This window comes from Gymnodraco acuticeps, unplaced genomic scaffold, assembly GCF_902827175.1.
Source record: "Gymnodraco acuticeps unplaced genomic scaffold, fGymAcu1.1, whole genome shotgun sequence".
Taxonomy (NCBI): domain Eukaryota; kingdom Metazoa; phylum Chordata; class Actinopteri; order Perciformes; family Bathydraconidae; genus Gymnodraco; species Gymnodraco acuticeps.
Genome location: NW_022991288.1, coordinates 2465 through 15000, shown reverse-complemented (window position 1 = coordinate 15000; position 12536 = coordinate 2465). Strand labels below are relative to the sequence as shown.

Sequence of the window (12536 nt, the reverse complement as noted above, 5' to 3'; positions counted from 1 at the left end):
GAGACTAAGAGTGAAACAGAAACATGTACGAACACTTCTTTTAATTAGTAGAAGGTGGATTGTGTGTGTGTGTGTGTGTGTGTGTGTGTGTGTGTGTGTGTGTGTATCATGTCCTGCTGTGATGCAGAATGTAATCGTTGTGCATGTGTTCGCACGCCCGTCCATTCACCGCCACTAAACCCCAAAAGACACACCCAAAAATCAGGCTAAATAATAAAGCCTGATGAGTTTGGCTGCGTCACAAAAACGTCTTTGTAAGAAACCGCAGGAGAAGAAGGGATTTAGTTTTTACCGCTCGCCACAAAACGTCCTCTACGGGTGGAGCTGAGGTGAGAGGACGAGCCGATACGGAGACGTCATTACAAATACGTTTATTTAACACAATTCATTCATAAATTCATATAAAGAACAATTATATTAAGGGGGGACATTTTTATTACAATAAAAGATGGAGAAATATAGTTTGAAATGAAAGTATGACAGGATTTAGTTTTTACTGCTCGCCACAAAACATCCTCTGAGGGCCGAGCTGAGGTAAAAATACAATTATTTAACACAATTCAAACAGAAATGTGTTCAAAATACTTCATAAATTCATATAAATAACAACCGTATGAAGGGGTTAATTAGTATTCTAATAAAATATACAAAAATGACAGATTTAGAGTTAGATTGAAATGTGGTGGATCAACCAATCAGATTCCTGACCTCACATGTCTGCACCCGTCTGTGACCTGCAGTTACCCATAAGCCCTTGCACCGTGCACGTTCACTAAGACTCCAGGTGAACAGATACTGTGAAAGTATTCACCTGTAAGAAAGTGATTTATACTTAATACCTAAACTGCAAAATAAGCTAACAAATCAGATGTTCCTGCTTCTCTACTGCTGTGTTCCATCGGAGTGTGTGAGGAACTGACCAGTTAACACACACACACACTTTTCTACTTAAACAGAAGCCCCCACATCTGAGCTTTGACCCCTCGATCAGACCCCTCACATTAACCCTGAACCCCACAACCCAGTTCAAATCACAACAATGACCAGAAACTATAAAAACTAGGGCTGTCAAGTTAACGCGTTAATAACGCGTTAATGCAACAAAAAATTAACGCCACTAATTATTTTAACGCGATTAAAGCTTGTGTATTTTTTTTCCTCGGCCGCCCCGTAGTTTCAGAGCATCGAGTTTAAAATACCATCTACAAGCTGATGCTGACAGCCCCGCTCCTGCCGCCCGCTTGCGGCAGACCACACTTCCACGCTCACCGGCAGGTGTCAGTACCAGATATGTTCGGGCTACCAGATATGTTCAGGTGTATTTCCGTCGCATCCGTCATCCGTCATATTCGTCATATTTTACGGCAACTCAAGAGGGCCATCACGGTCAAATTCCGAACATTTAAACATAGCCGACACTTCATTCTTTACTTTGTCCGTTATTATATGTAGAAGATTATACTTTTTCTCCGTCATGTTGTTTCCTTAGCAACAACTTCAAACAGGCATAGCCTACACTTCATTCTTTACTTTGTCCGTTATTATATGTAGAAGATATTAATTTGTTCTCCGTCATGTTGTTTCCATAGCAACAACTTCAAACAATAACAACTAACCGCTAGCCGCAAAGCTAGCATCACAGCCACTGCTCCGTTTTCGGAGACTTTGCACACGTTTTCACAAACATGTTCACACGCTAGGAGTACTTCCACTAGCTTCGTCTTGATCTGTAGATGTGATTTGATGTGTCGTGTGTCCCCCAACTCCTCTCCAAAGTTCAGATATTTAATAAAATACTCAGGGGAGTTTCCTGAATTTTCATGCCCAAAACCAAGCACTAGGCCCTGGGTAAATTAAGAGGCTGATCTCGGGCACTTTTGTCCACTTTCCCTGGTGGTCGAAACTCAAGCCAGACATCCCTGGAATCGTCTCAGAGAGTAGATGATCAGTGGGGCCTTGTTTTTACTGAATGATGTGTTTTTTTTATGGGGAATTAAAATATGAGCTTATTTTTAGGATTTTCAGAGACTTTGCACACGTTTTCACAAACATTTTCACGCTAGTATATAGAGTATGGGAGTACTTCCATTCGCTTCGCCTTGATCTGTAGATGTGATTTGATGTGTCGTGTGTCTCCCAACTCCTCTCCAAAGTTCAGATACTATATAAAAATACTAAAAGGTAAATAAAACATTAAACATCATGACAAAATAACAACCTGAAATATATGTATTCTATCTACACATTTCGTAATTATCTAATCTAGTGGCCTTATAAAAGTGTTGGCTAAAGTAACGCAGAATATATATATTTTTTAATTGTAAATAATTAGAAACATTATTTATGTGCACAAGTACATGGGACCCCATCATAGCACGCCACACATAACAAGCTGTCCCGAGTTCCTCCGGCTGCAGTTCCACAGACGGCCGGTGTGTGGCAGCAGAGCGCTGGGAGCAGAGGGAGGTGAGTATATGACGGATATGACGGATGACCGATGCGACGGAAATACACCCGAACATATCTGGTAGCCCGAACATATCTGGTACTGACACAGGCACCGACTGGCTGTTGGGAGGACCGGGAGGGTGTGTGTATGTGTGGCCCGAGCGAGCGAGAGAGAGACCTTACGTGCATTGTTGTTGTTAGCATCTGGTGCTAGCTTGCTGCGCTAACGGATATAAGGAGCTGCTTAAATGAAAACAGAGGTGCGACATTTCGCCACAACTGCGCCGAGCACTTGACTTTATGCAGGAAGCCAGACAGTGGGACATTGTACGAGAAGTCAGCACAATCAGCAGGGATAGTGCGCAACATGATTGCAGCGTCCAGGCAGCTCCCGTTCGAGCAATATGCCTTGAGTTGCACATGAGCTCCAACGATCCAACACACACACACACACACACCACACACACACACACACACACACACACACAACACACACAACATCACACACACACCACACCACACACACACACACACACCCACACACACACACACACACCACACACAACACACACACACACACACACACACACACACACACACACACACACACACACACACACACACACACACACACACACACACACACACACACACACACACACACACACACACACACACACACACACACACACACACACACACACACACACACACACACACACACACACACACCCCATTTGTATTGTATTATTGTATGAGAGAGGTTCCAGGTTGTTGTGTTTAATATTCATGAGGATATTTGTCATTGTTCAAATGATAATAAACATTAGCATAAAGCATATTTGTCCACTCATATGTTGATAAGAGTATTAAAAATTTGAAAAATATTCCTCTAAGATACATTTAGAACAGATCAAAAATGTGCGATTAATTTGCGATTAATCGCGATTAACTATTTTAATCGACTGACAGCCCTAATAAAAAAACACAACTCAAACGAACTCTTCCCAAAAGACTAACAATCAGCTCCAAAAGTGATATTTTACCAAAGAAACGTATCAAGTTCCACAAAGAGTGAACCATGTGCTCTAACATTATTCTGTAAAAATGATTAAATTCTGCACTCTTCTACGCAACGGGAAAGCCATACATTCCTCTGCTGAGACCAACAGTGACCTGACAGAAATTCAGGGAAACTTTGACTAAAACGCACGCTATTTACACAGAGAAGAGATGATAGGACAGAAGATGCTGGACGTAAACATTTACAATATTTCAAAATGCAAAGCAAGTGAAGCATTTTCATCCCAAATGTTGGTAACACTGAAGGGCATTTGGACAATGTTGTATATATACCATGTTTGTAATGAAAACTGATCACAATTCGTAACCTTCATATCATCCAATCATGACGATGAATATATTCTCTATTACAGTGCTTCTCAAACCTTTTTCAGTAACGTCCCCCCTTTGAAACATTCCCCCTGACCGACCCCGAACATCTGTGATAGAAGAAGCCTATAAACATAATTACAATATAGTGATGTTCCATCAGTGTGTGATTTATTAACTCCTTCATGCATTAATTATTACTCATCTCTTTCGACTCCACTTCGAGCGATAGAACTATTAACAAAGCACTTATATACTAATAAAGGACTGGCTTACCTAAAGCCAGTTGAGTAGCACTTGAAATGTTTGGCTCTATGAAACCTGATGTACTTAATGATTCTGTTTTCTTCAAGGTTGTGTCTTCTTGGTCGAACGCACTTATTGTAAGTCGCTTTGGATAAAAGCGTCAGCTAAATGTAATGTAATGAAATACAACAAACTAAGGATTGTTTCAGCTTTGTGCATGAAAAAAAAGAACATAACGATTTTTCCAAGGAGTTTTTCAATTGAAGTAATATATATATATATGTTTAACAAACCAATGAACAACATGATATATTATGAAAAACTATAAAATACAATACACACATTTGACATGTTTATATGAGGACCCCTTGGTGGTTCTAGAAATATTTTATATACAATTGTGTTTTCTATTTCACTTATTGTACTAAGATTATTATTTGTTTTTAAATCTCACGTACCCCCTGCAGTACCCCAACGTACCCTTAGGGGTCCGCGTACCCCCATTTGAGAATCACTGCTCTATTAGGAGTCGACAAATAGTGACACAGGTAATGAAACACAGAAGACACTGTGTGTTTTACTGACGGATTAAAAGGTGGACTACCAGTGTGTGTGTGTGTGTGTGTGTGACCCGTGTCTTAGCTTAAGAGCTTGGGTCACAAACTTAACTGGATGTTCACACATACACTGACAGATGCACACACACACTGACAGATGCACACACACACACACACACGGCAGGTTGTCTTGGCAGCGCTGGTGAAGATGTGCACGCTTTCAGGCACACGGGAGGAAATGGAGAAGGAAATTGGGAGCGTGAAGATGTAAGAGGATGATGAAGGTGTGACCTCTGACACAGAGGTGTTTCCCTTTAGGTTCATATAGTTATTTTAAATATTGCTCTAATGCTTCATTTTCCTTAGACAGTAATTAACATCATTAAAAAACAATGCTAATTATTCTTTCTTTCCAGATCTTCAAAAGTGCGAATATTCAGATTTTCTTAGTTTTTTTTTATTGCGTTTGTCCATTTTAGAATAAAATTCAAAATATATTTTAAAAATTGAATACAAATATCAATAGAAAATAAGAAATTCAAGTAAAATGTGCAATAAAAAAAACTAGTATAAGAGATTCAATTAAGATATTAAATATACAAAGTGAAAGTAAGACTGCAGTAAAAAGATCAAATCAAATAAACATTTTTAAATAAAGAAGTTTTAGTAAAATGTCCAATAAAATGGAAAAAACAAGTCAAAACAAATCCAGAGAAAAAGCCAAAAATCCATCAACAATGACAATAATCTTAAACTGTAGCAGGCCCGGTTCCAGAACCAAATGACTCAGGGTGCCTCTGAGATTAGAGAGGGTGCAGGGGTAAAGTGCTATTTTTACAAGTGGGGAGTGGACCGAACACCCTCTCGGAGGGTCTTCACCTCCTCTAGGGGGGTCCTCACCTCCTCTAGGGGGGTCCTCACCTCCAGGAGGGTCTTCACCTCCTCTAGGGGGGTCCTCACCTCTAGGAGGGTCTTCACCTCCTCTAGGGGGGTCCTCACCTCCTCTAGGGGGGTCCTCACCTCTAGGAGGGTCTTCACCTCCTCTAGGGGGGTCCTCACCTCCTCTAGGAGGGTCTTCACCTCCTCTAGGGGGGTCCTCACTTCTAGGAGGGTCTTCACCTCCTCTAGGGGGGTCCTCACCTCCTCTAGGAGGGTCCTCACCTCCTCTAGGGGGGTCCGGGGGCATGCTCCCCTGGGAAGATTTTATTTTACATATTGAAGTTAAAAGCATCAATCTGGTGCACTTTGAGAGCAACGTTAAGAGATCTATGTGCTCTTTGCTTGATTCATGCCTTCCCTTATCACGTAGCCTATAAGAGCATGGCGCCAGTTGTTGTAGCCAGTTGTGATGAAGGCATCTGACTTACTTGAACCGAAATGTCTACATGCAGAAGATGGCATATTTTTTACATGAATATTCCAGCCAATCTCTGTTTTGAAACCATGAGCAGCAAAATGAGCGCCTCACCCCATTGTACAGGTGAGTTGGGTATTTGTTTAAATATACCTGGGCAGGCTCTGTTTTCCCGAGGTCCTCTGGCACTTGCGGGCCGCCGAGGGGTGTCGGTGTTTGGGGCAACGAAGACGGCTGCGGCTGCTCCGCCTCCGTGGGCGAGGCGGGCAAAGCCGGCGAGTCGGGCGGGAGGACGTTAGTGTCCACGACAGTGGCCGTGGTGGACAGTGGTAATGTAATGTCCCCATGATCTGAACTGTTATTACCTGCAGCAGATGCAGTGTTGCTGCTGGCGATAAGGGCTGGTTGTTTTAACCATGTTCTGATGTCCATCACTGACTGCTGTGGAAGCACCTTGCAGGTGACGAACGCGCAGCGGCACAGGACGCGCACCTGACATAATAACGTTACTTACCGTTTAAATTGACCAAATAAATGCAGCACACAATGTTATTTAACCACAATTACAATTTATTTTATTTCAACTAAATTCTTTTTCTTCTTCTTATTATTATACATGTGATATTTTTCACTTTTCATTATTTAGATGAGGGTGCATAACGACTCAACTGAGGGTGCAATGCACCCTTATGCACCCCCGTAGAACCGGGCCTGAACTGTAGCCTCAATAAACCTCATGTTGTTCTCTCTGTACGAACCGGCTGGATATGAGCTGACAGCGTCTGACTGGAAGCCATAATTGATGTGTTTTGCCAAAACAAACCAAAACCTTTGATTAATAATCATGACGGTCTGCAGCGAGCAGCAACATGCCAGAGACAGCGTCACATGAATATCTGGAGTCTGAGTCACGCTGCAGGAGAACAGCACCAGGATCAACACCGTTTACATGTAGAGCTCTCAGACCAGCACACTCAGTATGTTGTCGTGAAAAAAAGGGAATTTTAGGACGCGAGATGTCAGTGCGTGTTCTGTATCTGTAGGTGTGATTTAATGCAGCGCTTAATCTTATTCCAGGATGACAGCAAACCTCCACCCACCGCACAAACCTCCCCTCTATTTATAGCCTGCGTGTAAAAGCAGAAGGACTCCAAAAATAAAAAAGAGTGAACTTTTTACCCCAAACAACAATAAGACTGGTTTCTAGACATCAGCATCTCCTGCTCAGCTGCTCCCTCTCGAAACAATTATTCTTCCAACAACTTCAGAGAGAGCGACAAAGTGAAAGTGCTGAACATTTAAAGTGTAATAGGCGACATGTGGCAGTGCCCTTGGTTATTTGGCAGGACAATGCATATCTCTGTGGGGAGTTGAAACTACAGTATAGAGACAAAGCTAACTTTATATCTGAGTCATGTTAGCTTGTTGTTAGCCTCTCAGGCTCTCCTTCATACAGAAAGGAGGTGGACGGCCTCATCTGACTTACCAATGGTTGGTCTTTTTTAAACCTAAATGGAAGTTTAAATCAGTTTAAAAAGAATAAAGATGTTCCTACTGAATATTGCTAGCTAAGTTATGCTAGTATTGCTAGTTATGAAGCTACAAAGACAAGTAATATCAAGAAATGTTTGATAAATATGCTAACTTATGTATGCTTAGTGTTTTTGATATCATTCCTAAAATACTGCGAAAATTACAATACAGCTTTATTGGCAAAAGATGAAGCTACGAACAGCAGATGGCTAAGTTAGCCTAGCGCTAAGACTAGAAATGGGGAAACAGCAGGCTAAAAAGTATTTTCTATTACAAATAGTATATATTTTTTGCTTGAGAATGTAACGTAATGTACATTATGTTTCATAACATCGTTACGATCCAATCCAACACAACCAGGGTTTACACTACATATAAGAACAACGTTATCATTATACCCGAGTCATGTTAGCTTGTTGTTAGCATGGTAATATGTATGTAGCCACATTTGGGAGAAGCAGCGAGCAAACAGTGTTTTCTACTAACAAGTATGTGGGAAAGCATCTAAACAGGGTTAAGTTATGTTCATATAATTCCTAAAATAATAGTATTAAAACTACAATACAAGAACAATTCTTTCACACACAGTGACGTCACGAGCTACCCACAATGCAACGCGCGCCATATATCTATATAGAAATACGCCATTTTCCTGGAGGTGCTAATATCCTGGAGGTGCTAATATAAACAGCTAGCTAACGTAGCCAGGCAGAGCGCACTAGGTTTTTTTTCTGAATTAACGACCGAAGAAATCGCTGCATGTCTTCGGATTACATCTCTGGACTTGAGGGGTGTGCTCTAGATCGTTACCAGCGTAAACTAGAGCTGTGTGGGTTGTTGGATGTACAATGTATGGAATTACGACCCTCAAAAGTGGCCTTCGGTCGATTTTGGCAGCATCTACGTCTATCTTCTGGAAACACCAGGTGAATACCCCACTTGTCACAATAATATTATCATGCCAATGCATATATGTGGTATTTTAGAGTTGACTATATTGATTAAGGCAATAGACTATGATGTTCTGCTTGCACCTCGTGTGAAATGGTGGATACCGGAAGTACGGTGTCGCCCTCGGCCCAAAACCCGTATGTGTGTGTGAAAGAATGCTAACCTTAAACCTGAGTAATGCTAGATGGTTGTTAGCCTCAGTTTGTTAGTTATCATGTATGTGGCCATAAAGTGGATATTTGGGAAAAGCAGCGAGCAAAACATGTTTTTCTATTATAATAACAAGTACTAGGGTGAAAACTGCAATACAGAAACAGCACTAACTTTATACCTGCGTCATGTTAGCATGTTGTTAGCCTCAGGTTGTTAGCATGATATCGTGTTTGTTGCCATAAAGTGCATATTTACAGGGTACGCATTTTATCCAGTATTAATGAGCCAAGAAGAAATACTAAAATGTAATTCCCTACTTGGAAAATTCACATGAACACCACCTAAAGTCAGGACAACACACTGAAAAGTAGGCTATAGTACGAACAATAAGCTAATTTAATAGCATTAGCCTACCCCTAAAACCCCCTAACCTGTTATTTCAAACGCTGTCTGTAGAGATGTGTTTGCGGTGGGACAAATCAGCATTTTATAGACTTTCTGACCATAAACACTTAATTACCCCTCAGCAAAATAAGGGGCTTTTCTGAGTGCTTCCAAGATATAAAAAAGCGTAGAAATGGCATTAGTCATGTTTGGATGACATGAAGCATAGAGGGCCGACTATTTCAACACAGTTCAAAGGGTTTCATCAACTTTGACAAACAAATAGAGGCTAAATGAAAGTCCTTCTCGAAGTGTCGGATGGTGTGGTGGGTAACTTGATTCTAATACATGTGGTTTGGGAAGGGATGCCCTATAAGCAGGGAATGAGTCACTTGGAGAAACAGACACCACATGCTCAGCATACGTGGATGATATCGCATTTGGGATCTTTATGGGATACTACATTCTCTTAATGCCAAGCAAAGACACTCAAGTAAAAAGAAAACTCACTCCTTCTCAGATGTATGACGAACATATCAGGGTGCCATGAACTCTGATAGAACAAACGAAGTGAAATACACTTAGAAATCATCAGATCTTGCCTAAGAATTATCTTCAGTATAAAAGTAATCCTTTATATTCAATATATATCTACTCATATCAGGATATCATCATCTCTTATTTCCAAGAATAAACGCAGTGAAATCCACTCAAAGACGGGTTAGGGTTATGTAAATACACTGGGACCATTGAGAGATGAGTCTAAAGACTGGAACAGAATATTAATGGCAACGTATTTGTAAAGATTTTCCAACAGGTTCGTTTTTTATTATTAATAACATGTGCATACTTTTTTTATTATGCAAGTCTTTACTTTATTTGCACTATGCTTCTGCTGCTGTAATAATGTATACTTCCCCGTTACGGGACAAATAAAGGAATTCTGATTCTGATATCGAAGGAAAAAAGCCATTCAGAACAATAAAACATGTTTGTAAGTTTTCTATAAAAGTAATAAACCAGTGAGATTTCTCTGCACATCCATTGGTTCTCTGTAGACAGGAAGTGCTAACAGCTCATTCGGCGTACGTTCAATGGTGCCAATAATAGGCTGAACAACGATGTCACAGATATTGGATGAGCTTCTTCGGGGTCTTTAACCAGTTGTTTTCCTGAAGTCTAATCCTGCTGACAAACAACTAGAAGGGCACTTGAAGAGCTCTAAAACCAAAGCTTCGTTCACAAATCCTCAGATGTTCCCATTTCCACGAGTCGGAAAGTCTTTCTTCCTACTTGTGTGTGCTCATGAGAAAGATATGTTGTATTGTATTTCTTATAGTGTTTAAACAAGCCCTTCCTAGTTGTTTCCATGAATCAGAGACTTATTTTTCGGAGTATTCTGACACCACATGAATGCACCACAAAGTGAAACATAACTTATCAGGATATTTCCCATCAAATATCTCAATATCGACATGGCAATTATGTCGATAAACATCATCAGTAATGTGGATATTCTGACTAGGCGGGTAAAGGTAAATGATAGAACAGCTTAAACCGTCTAGTGAATCCAGAACATTAGGTTTAATGCAGTCTCTAAAACCAGGAGAAAACAATACCTATCTTCCACGATATCTTCTCTAATATCACCATAATACCGATATATTCCCCAGCCCTATATCTGCCCTCTAATTCAGATCCACCCCAAAATGTTATGAGTCCTTCCTCGTCCAACGCTACACACTTCCACCAAATTTCAGAAAAATTCGGCCAGTAGTTTAACGGTAATCCTGCTGGGGAAAAGAAGCTGTCCGCAAACGTGAACTTCTAAAATGACCAACATACTTAAAATCTACAATATATCTGCCATGTACTTTAAATTCACACAAACATTGGGCTAGTAGACAAACAAACAAATCAACAGACCAATAAAAAACAACAACACAGGACCCCAAAATTGCTTAATCCGTAATTGCGTAAAAGTACCAACGATTCTGGTTAAACGTTGATATCTGAGATAAGAACACTGGGAACCACTATGAGAAGATTCATTTCAACTAAAGCCGTGAACAGCATAATACAGAATAAAGTTATTGTAAAGAACTACCAACATTTAACTGATTACTGTCAAATTACCATAGGCCTATATGTTTTACCTGCCTAAAATGACTCACACACATAAAATCAAACTCTATTTATACGTCAATTGACTTCATGTTAGGTAAATACACTGGGAACCATTGAGAGATGACACTATAGCCTGGAACAGAATATTAATGACAACGTTTTTGTAAAGATTTCCCAATATTTAACAGGTTATTCATAAACCAATGCTACACCTTTCCACAAGTTAAAAACCATTATCCTGCTGCAAACCCGAAAAACATACTCTCACAAAATTACTCGTAAACATACAATCTATGACCAGCATCTTTACGCACAAGGGGGGCAATGCCTTAGTTTCCACGTGCCCCACATTGCTATCCAGCCCTGATGGTGAAAATGCCAACTGGTGTAAGGAGAACAGATAATCCACAGACAAATAAAAAGTGCCGTAACATCTCTAAAACAAACTTCCTTAAACTATAACACCACTTTCACCAGACTCTTATTCGGTATCTTACCAAGAGTTGCTGTAGAAAAGTATATTCCTCACAAAAAGTTTACCGAGTGTTTCCACCAGCCGGGTTAGATCTACCGGTCCGCGGCTCCGCACTTAGCCCGTAAACGCACTCCTTCCCCGGGTAAGAAACCACAGAGTCACCGCTGATGAAACACTCAGAACCGAGAGACTTCTGAATCTGCTGTGAGGAGCAAAGATCCGCAGAGACACTTGAGAGGAGGATTATCCCTTCTGTTTGTTTCCTGTTGTTTGTGGCGTGTCAGACCCGCACGCCCCGCATCACACACACTCCCAGACACACACGCACGCGCGCGCACACACACACACACTTATGACACACACACACTTATGACACACACACACTTATGACACACACACTAAATTGAGGCTTACCTCCTTCAGCTCCGCATGTCCTCCTCCGTGTCTCCGTCCAGCGGTGCTTCAGTTTACTGTCAGAAAGCACCTGAACACACACACACACACACACACACACACACACACGCACACAACATACACACACACCACAAACACGCACGACCACACAGGATATAAGAATAGTGAGAAATTGTCTCTCTTAAATGATAGGAAACACATTTTCTTTTCCAAGTTTATGTCTAATATATGTATTTGTATTCATGTTTTCAACAGGTCTCCAAAGTGCGTTATATTGAGGAAAGGTTCAGCACTGCCTCTCAGTGGAAAATACTGAAAGTGCACCTTAATTCAACTCAACATATCCCTGTTTATTAAATATCATTTTGCACATATAACATAACAAATATATTCTTGAAATAATTTGACGATGTTGATTAATTTTTTGGTTTAAAATATGTCATAAAATAGTCAAATAAAAACGTTTTATACTCCAGGGTGACGTTTAGAACTGCAAATATTC

At 40.6% G+C, this 12536-nt stretch overlaps 1 protein-coding gene across 3 annotated transcripts in view; it reads right to left on the bottom strand.

Moving 5' to 3' along the window:
- The window catches only part of LOC117562188 (myocyte-specific enhancer factor 2C-like), a 32792-nt gene extending 20654 nt beyond the window's left edge, over positions 1-12138 (bottom strand). For 2 of the 3 annotated variants that reach the window (XM_034240025.1, XM_034240027.1), the window contains exon 1: positions 12035-12138. The gene's annotated coding sequence lies outside the window, so the exon portion shown is untranslated. Of the gene's footprint in view, positions 1-11642; positions 11887-12034 lie in introns of those variants that run through there. The other variant, XM_034240026.1, reaches the window with a different exon arrangement.
- Between the last annotated feature and the right edge of the window lie 398 nt (positions 12139-12536).